At 38.8% G+C, this 14,725-nt stretch overlaps 1 pseudogene; it reads left to right on the top strand.

The window, feature by feature from the left end:
• The first annotated feature begins 3,014 nt into the window (after positions 1–3,014).
• Positions 3,015–4,155, top strand: LOC119624773 (large ribosomal subunit protein uL3 pseudogene; annotated as a pseudogene).
• The last annotated feature ends 10,570 nt before the right edge of the window (positions 4,156–14,725 follow it).

Raw genomic sequence — 14,725 nt, 5'->3', positions numbered from 1 at the left:
CACTGGACTCCAGCCTGGGCAACAGCGTGAGACTCTGTCTCAAAATAAATAAATAAATAAAATAAAACAAACAAACAAACAAACAAACAAATAAATAAATAAATAAAAGTCCTGAAGACCAAGCTTACTTTAACCTTCTTGATGATCAGGCCCTGATTTACTTACAGTACCAAACTCTTGCCTACTTCTTGTGGGCAGGTCACTGTCTTATTTCAGTATCTGAATCCCTGAAATATTCCCATGTGCCTTTGTTGTGGTTCTTTTCCAGTACTGCAACCCTGCTTCGCCCAGTCTCAATGCTACCAGCGGCTTAAGGGCAGGCTGTGGATCACAGGCACCGTGGCCATGTACTTGCATTCCACTGCTCTGCTTGCCTATTACAAGAGTTCCATGGCGCCATACTCCATCAAGCTGGGGTGACTTCTGATGATGTTATGCTCTAGAGTGTAAGATCCATGAGGGCAGAGATTATGTCTGTGTTATTCAGCATTGTGTTTTCAGGATCTTTCATGGTGCTTAGTACAAGCGAGGTGCTCAATACGTTTTTATTTATTTATTCGTTTGCTGCAGCTAATGTCTGCTTTAGTCATCTTTGCTGCCCTGACTAATCCATCTTATCTGGTTCTGGTCATCAAAAGCTGACCCGCCTCTGCTGATTGATTCCCAATACTCACATACATAATTTAGTTGAAGTACCATGCTAATTAGCACTTTTCATCACTGAAATGTCTTCCAAATTTAGTTACTTAATCAACCACAGATTTCTGTGGAGGTAACTATAAAATCTGATGAGTGATGATAAATCACTGCAAAGTATCATGATAGTTTTTAATAGGAAAGAGATAAATGTGAAGATAATTTCAGATTAACTGTTGTATGGAAATCAACGGAGCAGTGTGTGTTGTCTCCCATGGTTCCTCAGATTAGCTATGCACAATGAGTCAGGGACAACTGAGTTTACCTCAGTTTTCTTGTATGTGAAATGGAAGTAATGATAGTAAGTACATCAGAAAGCTGTGACGATTAAGGAAATAACATGTGGAACACCAAATACCGTGTTTGGCAGATAGTAAAGGCTTAATAAATACTCAGTAAAGAAGTAACTCTACAAAACTGCAGCTCAAATTAGAAATGTGGAATTTCCTGGAATTTTGAATCAATGGAAATTTACTTTTTGGTGCAGTATAAAGAGAGAGAAGGCGGCTTTGGAGCCAGAAGGCCTGAGCTTCCTCTTCTTATTAGATGGGAGAATGTGGACAAGTCATTTGATATGACCAGGTTGTTCAAATCCTGGATGTGTAGCTCACTTGGAATACAATGGAAATTGAGCTCCTGTGGAGTTTGACCTCATATCCTGGCATCTCAACTTTCTTACCTGTAAAATATGTATATTAATATTTTTCAGGGCTGTAAGAATTGAGGCAATCTTTACAAAGCTCAGTGCATACTGTATGGTAGGTACTTGATAAGTAGCTATCATTATTTTGGGAAAATAAAAATGTACATAATGTTTAATATCATGTATAAAATTAGATCTAAAGTTACTTTTAGTGAATGAATATTGAAATATATTATTCTTAACTTGATTTTGAAACAAACCCCAGTGTTTACACTTATAAATGCCTGAAGAAAATTTCCACTTTATAGAAAATGAAAAATAATCCTTAGATAAAGGACACTTTCCCCCAAGTTCTCATTATTTTCTTCTTTTCTAAGCTTTTAGAAGTCTGCTTCATGCAAATCTCTCACTCTACTGATGTATAGATTAGCTGTCTTTATTCTACTTTCGGTCTTTCTAATGGAAAACTCCTTTCTTTGGTAAAATCCCATTATCTTTTAACTTGACTTCTTTCTTTACATCCGTATTTCTTCCTGACACCACTATTACCATCTTGCAAACTTTAACTTTCATTTCACTCTCCTTCTTGGTAGGAAGCTGAGGTGGTGAGAGAGTTACCTCTGTGGTTATGCCAAGTTTTATAAAACTCTGTTCTAACAGACTGGTAAAAGAAATATTCCCGATGGCCTTGAAGAAGTAAACATCCATTTTGTGAGACACCCGATGAGAGGATTGTGTAGCAAAGAACTGTGGGCAGCCTCTAGGAACTGAGAGTACCTGCTGGCTGACAGCCTGAGAGAAAATGGGGACCTCAACCCTACAGCTGCAAGAAATGGAATTCTGCCAACACCTACATGAGCTTGGAAGAGCATCTCAAGCTCCTGATGAGAATGCAGCCCAGCTAACATCTAGCTTAAGACCCTGAGCAGACGACCCAGTTAAGTCAGGCCTGGATGCATGACCCATAGAAACTGTGAAATCAACAAGTGGGTATTGTTTTAAGCTGCTAAGCTTGTGGTAATTTGCTACACAGCAACAGAAAAGTAATATGCATCTCCTTCATTGCACATAGTACACAAGCAAGTCCCTGATGGCACTCACAATGTGATGTGACAATATTGTTTAATCTTACAGCACTTTTATTACATTATCTATCACACTATATTGTTATTGATTATTCATTTGTCTGTTTATTGTGTTTGGTTTAATGATCCTGGGTTATTTATAAACATCTAGGCAGAGAATCAAGGCAAGTAAAACAATGCACATTTGCAGAACATCCCCAGAAGGTAAGACAACCACTTGGCTGGCTGGGTGCAGTGGCTCACTCCTATAATCCTAGTGCTTTGGGAGGCTGAGGTGGGCAGATCACTTGAGGTCAGGAGTTCAAAACCAGCCTGGCCAACATTGTGAAATCCTGTCTCTACTACAAATATAAAAAAAATTAGCCAGGCATGGTTGTGGGCGACTGTAATCCCAGTTCCTTAGGAGGCTGAGGAAGGAGAATCACTTGAATCTGGGAGGCAGAGGTTGCAGTGAGCCAAGATCGTGCCACTGCTCTCTAGCCTGGACAACATAGCAAGACTCTGTCTCAAGACCTCGTCCCAGACTTGGGTCCCTCAGCTTCCTGCCTTGGAAGTGTAGCAGCAGGCATCACAGGGAGGCGAAAAGCTTCCCTAAAGATGACCCTTCCAAGCCGGTCCACCTCACAGCCTTCCTGGGATACAAGGCTGGCATGACCCACATCATGTGGGAAGTTGACAGGCCAGGATCCAAGGTGAACAAGAAGGAGGTGGAAGAGGCTGTGACCATTGTGGAGACAACCATGGTGGTTGTGGTCATTGTGGGCTACGTAGGAACCCCTTGAGACCTCTGGACCTTCAAGACCGTCTTCACTGAGCACATCAGTGATGAGTGCAAGAGTCATTTCTATAAGAACTGGCATAAATCTAAGAAGAAGGCCTTTACCAAGTACTGCAAGAAATGGTGGGATGAGGATGGCAAGAAGCAGCTGAAGAAAGACTTCAGCAGCATGAAGAAGTACTGCCAAGTCATCCATATCATTACCCACAACCAGATGTGCTTGCTTCCTCTGCACCACAAGAAGGCCCACCTGATGGAGATCCAGGTGAACAGAGGCACTGTGGCTGAGAAGCTGGACTGGGCCCCGCGACAGGCTTGAGCAGCAGGTAGCTGTGAACCAGGTGTTTGGGCAGGACGAGATGATTGATGCCATTGGGGTGACCAAGAACAAAGGCTACAAAGGGGTCACCAGTCGTTGGCACACCAAGAAGCTGTCCCACAAGATCCACTGAGGCCTGTGCAAGGTAGCCTGTATTGGGGCATGGCATCCTGCCCGTGTGGACTTCTCTGGGGCACGCACTGGGCAGAAAGAGTACCATCACTGCACTGAGATCAACAAGAAGATCTATGAGATCAGCTAGAGCTACCTTATCAAGGGCGGCAAACTGATCAAGAACAACGCCTCCGCTAACTGTGACCAGTCTGACAAGAGCATCAACCCTCTGTGTGGCTTTGTCCACTATGGTGCAGTGACCAGTGACTTTCTCATGCTGAAAGGCCGTGTGGTGGGAACCAAGAAGCGAGTGTTCACCCTCTGCAAGTCCTTGCTGGTGCAGACCAAATGGCAGGCTCTGGAGAAGACTGACCTTAAGTTCATTGACACCACCTCCAAGTTTGTACATGACTGCTTCCAGACCATGGAGGAGAAGAAAGCATTCATGGGACTACTCAAGAAAGGCCAAATTGCAAAGGAAGAAGGAGCTAATGTAAGGGACAGATTTTGCAGCTGGTAGGGTCTCAATAAAAATTATTTTCCACTGAAAACAAACAAACAAAAAAACCACTTGGCTAGATAACAGCTCCAAGTCTCAGTCTGTTCAATTCAGAATAGCTGGACAATATACCTGGTCAGGTATCTTTTATCATTATCCTTAAGTGTATTAAATAAGAAACAAATACATGCCATTATGTTTATTGTAGGAAATGAAAAAAAGGATAAAAAGCATATTTTAGTGATTTGTAGGGCAAAGAAGTGTATAGAGGAAAAAAATACTGCTTCATGAGGTTAGTATATAATATTTAATTATTTAAAAACTGTTCAACATTGCCATAAAGTTATTTTAGTAAGAAGGCATATAGGTTTTAACTTTGTGTAGTAGAAAATATAAAAGAATTGTGAGATTTCCTTAAATCAACATTTTCATTCTTTCTCTTGAGTCTAAGTGCATAAGATTCACCTTCACATAACATTTTTGAAAGCTTGAAATGAAAAAAAAAAAAAACCTTTACCTACTCAAATGCTTTTTTTCTCTAGTGCTTAACTTCATCTTTTTTCAGTTTCTCATTTTCATCTTTACGGCCTCAATAAATGAACCTATTTCATTGCCATCAAAAGAAAAATAAATTATTACACTACAGAATAAAAGAAGATTATGAATGATTATTTATATAGGCTAAGTCTATAGGGCAATTAGAACAGCAATTCAGTATTATTTTTCCTGCATCTGCAAAATTCCTCCTCTGACTCTGGTATTATAGCTGTATGCTTCCAAATATGAAAAATAGAAATAACCTGATTTCAAATGGAGATTGATAGGGAAGGGCTGCTTACAAAATTTAAATATCTCAAATCAAATGCATTATTCCAAGATGCATCTTATTTTCACTCTTTCTCTCCATACCTGTCTCATAATTTAAGAATAAATGAACCTATTGGGAGTTGTAAGCCATTCTGAATTGGGGCCATTTATTGAGGTGATCTGAGGCTAAACTGAGAAGTTGGCAATGCTTGCATCTAGCGTCGTTTGTAGCCACCTTATTTTGTTCCATTCCACTTGAGGGGCTCCCATTGGAGTGAAATACCTAGTTCTCCCTTCTTAAATATTATCCCACTTCGGAGATCTCCTCCATCTCAATTCAAAGTTACCTGTGCCTTGTTTTCTCAGCATTTTATTAGGTAATAGGCTAGAATTCAAATTAGTCAGTTGGTTCTGAGAAATTAATGTTTTTTTTTTTCCTACTGAAAGATAGTAACTCTTTATTTTTTATTTATTTTTTTTTTGAGACGGAGTCTGGCTCTGTCGCCCAGGCTGGAGTGCAGTGGCCGGATCTCAGCTCACTGCAAGCTCCGCCTCCCGAGTTCATGCCATTCTCCTGCCTCAGCCTCCCGAGTAGCTGGGACTACAGGCGCCCGCCACCTCGCCCGGCTAGTTTTTTTGTAGTTTTAGTAGAGAAGGGGTTTCACCGTGTTAGCCAGGATGGTCTCGATCTTCTGACCTCGTGATCCGCCCGTCTCGGCCTCCCAAAGTGCTGGGATTACAGGCTTGAGCCACCGGTAACTCTTTATTTTAAATGGCAGTTTAGAGTTTGCAGAATATGTCCCCAAGCACACCAGTAATCTCGCAAGCATATATTTCATTCCCTATTTTGCAGAGGAAAAAACTGAGAAGTTAAACAACTTCACTAAGGTTAAACAAATGAGAGAGAATCCTGGTCTTTTGATTCTAGCCTTTTCCTTATGGTAAGACTGCCCTGGACATGTAATATATTTTCAGCCAATAAGAGACTACTGTAATTTTAGGCACCGTATTAGTCCAGTGAGAGTTGTATTATTGGAAAGTCCTCTTATTAACCTCAGATAATATCACATTATTAATGTTATACTGTGCATATATTGGTTATTCTTATTTAACACTGTGCATGACTGTCACCTGTGATGTTAAAACAAGCAAAACAGATGCTTTTTCTTGTTTTAAAGCAAAACCGAAATTAGATGAGGAAAAATCGGTAGTGTAAAAGTCTACTGGTGACTGTGATGCCCATCCCCGGTTAAAAATCATTAGTACAGAGCCTGAATAGCACTTATTTTTTGTCTCACCTTGTGGTTTAGGATTAAGTGACAATCTTATCTTAAACTCAGTCTAACTCAAGCTTGAGCCATCTCCCCCAGCAACGTTTCCATCATGTTACATCATGTTACATGCGTGATGTAACATGAATGACATGGGACAACTGCCTTGCTGTGATCAACTCAAGCATGCACCAAAATGCCCGTCCAACACTGGGGCTTCTTCCCGGCATTCCACTATTACCAAATTAGAAAGTGGGGTTTGGCATATGGATTGCTAGAATAACAGAAGAGCTTGAACAAAACTGTTTGGAAGCTACTTATTTTTACAGTTCTGAAACACTGAGCTAATTTAGAAGATCAAGGATTGTTAGGGTCATTAGTGGTATAAGTTGTGATTGGATGAGACTGAGAATGTAAGACATACTTTTATTTCCTCGTTTTCCTCTTGATCAAAACATAGCTTTAGTTAAGCTTCCCCTCCCCTCCCTTCTCTTTTCCTCTCCTTCTTTCCTTCCTTCCTTCTTTCTTTCCTTCCTTCCTTTCTTCCTTCCTTCCTTCCTTCCTCCCTGCCTTCTTTCCTTCTTTCTTTCTTTCTTTCTTTCTTTCTTTCTTTCTTTCTTTCTTTCTTTCTTTCTTTCTTTCTTTCTTTCTTTCTTTCTTTCTTTCTTCTCTCTCTCTTTCTCTCCAACTTACTTTCTTTCTTTCTTTCTTTCTTTCTTTCTTTCTTTCTTTCTTTCTTTCTTTCTTTCTTTTTTTCTTTCATCTCCTTCCTTCCTTCCTTCCTTCCTTCCTTCCTTCCTTCCTTCCTTCCTTCCTTCCTTCCTTCCTTCCTTCCTTCCTCCTTTTATTCCTTTCCTTTCTCTCTTTCTCTCCTTTCTTTCTTTCTTTCTTTCTTTCTTTCTTTCTTTCTTTCTTTCTTTCTTTCTTTCTTTCTTTCTTTCTTTCTTTCTTTCTTTCTTTCTTTCTTGTCTCTTTTCTTTTCTTTCATTTTTTCTCTTTAGAGACAGGATCTTGCTCTACTGCTCAAGCTGGAGTTCAGTGCTGCAGTCACAGCTCACTGCAGACTCAAACTCCTGGGCTCCAGCAACCTTCCCACCTGAGCCACCCAAATAGGGACCACAGGTACACACCATCACACTTAGATAATTAAAAAAAACTTTTTTTGTAGAGATTGGGTCTATGTTGCCCAGGCTGGTCTCAAACTCCTGTCCTCAAGTGATCCTCCTGTCATGGCCTCTGGTAGTACTGGGTTTACAGGCATGAGCCACTGCACCTAGCCTACCTCTCCTCTTTAAATGGATGAATGCCACTGATTTCAGAGGATAATAGTATATTATTGTATCAGTTACCTATTGCTGTGTAACAAATTATAAAAAATGTATTGACTTAACAACAGTTTTATTTGCTTATGAGTCTGTAAATCAGCAATTTGAGCTGAGCTCAGCTGGGACATTCTTCTGATCTTTTTTCCTGGATTCACTTGGCTGCACTCTTCTGGTGGCCTAATGGGGACTGGATTGTCTAAGATTGCCTCAAGTGAAGTGGTTAGCAGACTGGCAAGTGGTGCTCTGCTTTACTTCAAAGGATCTATCCAGTAGGTTAATTTAGGCTCATCACTTTGTGGTCTCAAGGTTTCATTTGGAGTCAAAGAGAGAAAGCCCCAATGTGCAAATATTTTTAAAAATCTTTGCTCATCTTATGCTGCTAATATTTCATTGGCCAGAATCACTTAAAAGGCCAAACCCAAATTCAAAGAGTAGAGAAAAAACCTTCACTTCTTGACGGGAGGAGAGAAAAGGGGTGAGTGTATAGGAATGGGTGAGATTTAGGTCATCTCTACAAACGACTTACCACAGATAATAAAAACTGATGGATGGTTATTTAAAACACAGACAAATTCAAGTGACAAATATCCTAAGAATAAAATATAGCACAGAGAAACAGAATAAAACAGCCTAAAATTAACTGAAACATTTATTCTAAGTATTGAGCAAATACAAATTTAAGTAAATATTTTCTTAATGTTACACATTGCACATATTGCATGTTGCAATATTAAAATCTTGCTTTTTTTCCAAAATAGTTTCATTGGGGAAGATTATATTAAACATCATTTAAATATTTAAGCTCTGAGGCATACCGGACATGAATTGTATTAATTTGTGCAAAATTAAGGACTGCATAAATGGCCAAACATAATTTCTATCCTAGAATACTTTGTCACAATTAAAAAATATCATATTAAATTATGAGTGAATTGCTTGAGTGAGTGAGAAACATGTCACCATGTCGGTGCTCTGACTGTGAAATGAGCAGTATTTACTCTGGAAAACTTCACTCAGGTAATGAGGCACATGAATTCTGAGCAGGGTTTCAGTTATTGCTCTGAATTTAATCTGATCTTTTAATTCTCCTCTGCTTATAAAACATTCATGGACTAGGGTTTGATGTGTCCCATGTTTCTGGTAAGCACACACCTTGCTTCTAATTTGAGGTATATTTAAGAACAAAACAGGCAGGGAAAATGCTTGATCTTGCTCTGAAGTATAAAGTGCATGACCCGAGAGCTCCTTACAGTCAGAAAACACCTTACGTGAAATTTTATGGGAGTCTCTGCCTGACTCTACTCTCGTGACAGTCTACTGATTTTAGAATTAAAATACTGCAAAAATTACTCCTTTCTTCCATTACACTTCCTAAACTCTCACATCATTCACTTCTGTTTCTCTGATTTGTCTTCCTCTCTCCTGCTTCCTCCACACCTCAAAACTCATTTCAGTTCACCTTATCCACTACTTCCACCCATAGGACACCCATACTTACACTTCAACTAGTCTATTTTTTTTTTTTTAATGTAACCTTTAGTTTGCTGCTAGAAACTTTCCATCTTCAGACTTCTTTTACTCCTTCAGTGGAAATGTGGTTTCTTCAAAAAATGCTACATATATGTGTGTGTGTATATATATATTAAACAACATATATTAAACATATATATTATGTATATATTATATTTATATAATTATATTATATTATATAATATACAATTTGTATATAATATAAATTTATATTACATTTGCATTATATTATATGTAATTTATATAATTATATATTAATAATTATATATTAAACACATATATTAAACAACATATATGTATATATTTTGCCTTTTGTGATTTATGTGAACTCAGAAAGGCTCAGCATCTGAATGTCTTTTGTATTTCAATCACCTCCTGCCATTTCTTTTTTTTTTTTTTTTTTGAGACGGAGTCTCCCCGTGTTGCCCAGGCTGGAGTGCAGTGGCGCCATCTCGGCTCACTGCAAGCTCCGCCTCCCGGGTTCACGCCATTCTCCTGCCTCAGCCTCCTGAGTAGCTGGGACTACAGGCCCTCGCCACCATGCCCAACTAATTTTTTGTATTTTTCGTAGAGATGGGGTTTCACCGTGTTGGCCAGGATGGTCTCGATCTCCTGACCTCGTGATCCGCCCGCCTCGGCCTCCCAAAGTGCTGGGGTTACAGGCGTGAGCTACCGCGCCCGGGCACCTCCTGCTATTTCTTTACTTGGACATCGTGTTCATGCTACTATTTACATCACACTCTTCATATTTCTTATCTTCCACTAAATCGTTGGCACCTTTAAAATCCAAGTTGAGTACGAGATACTGAATCAAGGTTCCTCACTCAACACATTGCCAGTGGCCCTAACTTCTGGTCCTTGTTACTACCCATTATCACCCTTATATCCTGGATTTTGCTGTTCACAACCTTGCTCTGTCTCACAGATTGCTAACTGATTTTTATCTGTCACTTACCTGTGCTTTCTTTACATCTGCTAAATCTTGTTCCCACCCTCTTTATGAATGGGCATTTTCTCTCTTCTCCTTTGTTTACTTGGGCAGCTTAGTGCAATGGAAAGAACAAGAGCAAGGAGATCTGCAGAGGCAAAGGGAGAACTTTATTTTCTATTAAAAAACAAAATGCAGAGCGGGGAGACATAGCCATCAGTGTAAAACAAAAGCCACAAACAACAAATAAAGAGTCTGGCTTAAATTGGGAAAGTTCTTGCTCAGGTTTTCAATCTGTTTTATTTATGCAAATTAAGGATTCAAACTTGTTCAGCTCTGATTGGTCTAAATAGGCAAACCCTGATTGGATGGTTTCCAAACACCCAACCAGAAGTCTCTGTCAGATGTTTCTTTCAAATAGCCAGGGAGAGGTTTCCAACCACAGGTTATCCCAGCTCCGGTCACAGAAACTGTTCTGGCACCGGGGTGCAAAGCAGGATGATTGTGAAGAGCTTCTGTCTCCAAAAACCCAGGGTGTGTGACCACTCCTTCCCACCCTGCTTTGGCTACATGGCTCCACTTTCAAATTTAGAGTATTTCCACCAACCACAAGGAGTTCATCTCATGTGGAGAGTTTGAGGTCTTATTTTTGTTTTATTTCTCAGTCAGAAGGCCTGAATCTTAATCTTTCATTACTACATGGTAGCTGAATGACTTTCACTAGTTTTTTTGGGCCTCAGCTTCCTTTTTTTGTACAATGGGAGCAAAATAACAACCTATTTCAAAAGATGAAGTAAATTCCCAAAGGACTGAATTGAAGTTCTGGTGAAAATTATTGCACGTAATCTTACTGAAGTTATGGTTTGCTGATATAAGAACAAAAGAAACATTTTTAACAAAGTATCATAATGAATAGACCACAAGCATGCTCAGTCATATTGCAACTGTAAAATGGTGACCAGCTTGTGAGCATGTGGAAAGTTCTAGGAGGTCGGACCAGTGCAGGCTTGGCTAGAGTCTTCTGTATGAACCTTAATGAGTAGCAAATGAGTTACTATTTGGAAAAGGGTTGGGCACATATATTTCTTTACCTCAATGCCTTTCTGTAGTGCCATTTCTCAAGTTCTCAGTGCAGGATCTCCCATCAGTATCTGTTTTCTTTGTTTTGTTTTTGGGTCACAGAGTGTTGCTAAGGAAAGTCATTGAATGGGAAAGTAATTTATTCCACTCTACATCAATAGTACTTAATTTCAACTGGCCTTTCATGGGCGCTGGGTAATCCTTTCTTTCTTCTCTTGTTTGTTTCATAAACCATTCTCCCTGAGTTGTCATCCTTCTCTCTCAAATGTCAGTCTTACCCTCCTCCCCCAGTTCATTCGGGACAACTTAAGTGCTTTGACTGAACTTAGCAGCTTTTCCCAAAGATAGCTATGTTTTCACCATGGATCTCTGTTTTTAATTAACAGTGTATCATCACTTTTTCTTTCCAAGTAGATTATAGAGGCAAATTAGAGTTCTTTGCTTGCTTTAAAACATTTTTTAAATTGTGATAAAGTACACATCTTAACCATTGCAAAGTGCAAGCAGTAGTATTATTAAGTACATTCATGTTGTTGTGCAATCATCATCACCATCTGAAACTCCACACTCGTTAAACAATATCACCCCTTCCTCTCCTCCCCTCAGCTCCTAACAACCACCAGTCTACTTTTCCTATTAATTTGACTGCTCCAGGCACTTAATAAAAGTAGATTCACATGGTATTTTTCTTTATGACTGGTCCATTTAACTTCACATAATGTCCATATGTTCATCCATGTTGTAGCATATGCTGAAATTCCCCCTTTTTATTTTTTATTTTTGTTATTTATTTATTTTACTTTAAGTTCTGGGATACATGTGCTGAACATGCAGGTTTGTTTTACATAGTTTTACATGTACCATGTGGTTTGCTGCACCTATCAACCTGTCATCTAGGTTTTAAGCCCCACATGCATTAGGTATTTGTCCTAATGCTCTCCCTCCCCTTGCCCCCCACACTCTCACGGGCCCCAGTGTGTGATGTTCCCCTCCCTCTGTCCATATGTTTTTATTGTTCAGCTCCCACTTATGAGTGAGAATGTGCAGTGTTTGGTTTTCTGTTCCCATGTTAGTTTGCTGAGAATGATGGTTTCCAGCTTTATCCATGTTCCTGCAAGGGACATGAACTCATTCTTTTTTATGGCTGCATAATATTCCATGGCATATGGGTGCCACATTTTCTATATCCAGTCTATCATTGATGGGCATTTGAGTTGGTTCCCAGTCTTTGCTATTGTAAATAGTGCTGCAATAAATATATGTGTGCATGTGTCTTTATAGTAGGATGATTTATAATCCTTTGGTATATACCCAGTAATGGGATTGTTATTTCTGGTTCTAGATCCTTGAGGGATCACCACTCTGTCTTCCACAATGATTGAACTACTTTACAATTCCGCCAACAGTGTAAAAGGGTTCCTATTTCTCTGCATCCTTGCCAGCATCTGTTGTTTCCTGACTTTTTAATGATTGCCATTCTAACTGGCATGAGATGGTATCTCATTGTGGTTTTGATTTGTATTTCTCTAATGACCAGTGATGATGAACTTTTTTTCATATGTTTGTTGGCCACATAAATGTCTTCTTTTGAGAAGTATCTGTTCATATCCTTTGCCCACTTTTCGATGGGATTTTTTTTTCTTGTAAATATGTTTAAGTTCCTTGAAGGTTCTGTATATTAGCTCTTTGACAGATGGATTGATTGCAAAAATTTTCTCCCATTCTGTAGGTTGCCTGTTCACCCTGATGATATTTTCTTTTGTTGAGCAGAAACTGTTTTAAGTTCCCCCCTTTTAAGGGTTGAATAATATTTTATTGTATATATATGCATATTATATATATACATACACAATGTTATATATATATATAAAACGTTTTGTTTATACATTCATTCATTGATGAGTACTTGGGTTGCTTCTACCTGTTTGCTATTGTGAATAACGTTGCCATGAACTTAGGTGTACATATATCTTTTTAAATGCTACTTTCAATTATTTTCATATTGTTTTCCATAGCAGTTACACCATTTTACATTTCCACTAATGGTACACAAGTGTGCCAGTTTCTCTTCAACCTCACCAACATGTGCTATTTTCTATTTTTCTGATAGTAGCCATCCTAACGGGTGCAGTGTGGTATCTCTAATCTTGTCTTCTCACTTTATTTCATTGAGTTGCTCTTCAATCTCTAACATCCTTTCTTCCTCTTGGATAAAGAGTCAAGACTCATTGGTGTGCTGTATTCAGGAGACCCATATGATGTGCAAAGACACACATAGGTTCAAAACAAAGGGATGGAGGAATATTTACCAAGCAAATGGAAAGAAAAAAAAGCAGGGATTGCAATCCTAGTCTCTGATAAAACAGACTTTAAACCTACAAAGATCAAAAGAGACAAAGAAGGGCACTACATAATGGTAAATAGATCAATGCAAAAGAAGAGCTAACTATCCTAAATATATATGCACTCAATACATGAGCAACCAAGATTCATAAACCAAGTTCTTAGAGCCCTACAAAGAAACTTAGACTCCCACACAATAGTAGTGGGAGACTTTAACACCCTACCATCAATATTAGACAGATCAATGAGACAGAAAATTAACAAGGAAAGCCAGGACTTGAGCTTAGCTCTGGACCAAATGGACCTAATAGACATCTACAGAACTCTCTACCTCAAATCAACAGAATATACATTCTTCTCAGCACCACATCACACTTATTCTAAAATTGACTGCATAATTGGAAATAAAACATGCCTCAGCACATGCAAAAGAACGGAAATCATAACAAACAGTCTCTCAGACCACAGTACAATCAAATTAGAACTCAGGATTAAGAAGCACACTCAAACTGCACAATTACTTGGAAACTGGACAACCTGCTCCTGAATGACTACTGGGTAAATAATGAAATTAAGGCAGAAATGAAGATGTTGTTTAAAACCAATGAGAACAAAGACACAATATACCAGAATCTCTGGGACACATTGAAAGCAGTGTGTGGAGGGAAATTTATAGCACTAACTGCCTACAAGAGAAAGGAGGAAAGATCTAAAATAAATGACATCACAATTAAAAGAACTAGAGAAGCAAGAGCAAACAAATTCAAAAGCTAGCAGAAGACAAGAAATAACTAAGAGTAGAACTGAAGGAGAGAGAGACATGAAAAAACCTTTAAAAAATCAATGAATCCAGGAGCTGGTTTTTTGAAAAAATGAACCAAACAGATAGACTGTTAGCCAGACTAATGAAGAAGACGAGAGAAAAATCAAATAGACACAATAAAAAATGATAAAGGGGATATCACCACTGATCTCAGAGTAATACAAACTACCATCAGAGAATACTATAAACACTTCCGTGCTAATAAACTAGAAAATCTAGATGAAATGAATAAACTTCTGGACACATACAGCCTCCCAAGATTAAACAAGGAAGAAGTTGAATCCCTGCATAGACCAATAACAAGTTCTGAAATTGAGGCAGTAATTAACAGCCTACAAACCAAAAAATGTCCAGGACCAGACAGACTTACAGCCAAATTCTACCAGAGGTACAAGAGGAGCTGGTACCATTCCTTCTTAAACTATTTCAATCAATAGAAAAAGAGGGAATCCTCCCTAACTCATTTTATGAGGCCAGCATCATC

This window comes from Chlorocebus sabaeus, chromosome 8 (genome assembly GCF_047675955.1).
Source record: "Chlorocebus sabaeus isolate Y175 chromosome 8, mChlSab1.0.hap1, whole genome shotgun sequence".
Taxonomy (NCBI): domain Eukaryota; kingdom Metazoa; phylum Chordata; class Mammalia; order Primates; family Cercopithecidae; genus Chlorocebus; species Chlorocebus sabaeus.
The sequence above is the reverse complement of the archived record's forward strand: the minus strand, read 5'-3'. Positions and strand labels throughout refer to the sequence as shown.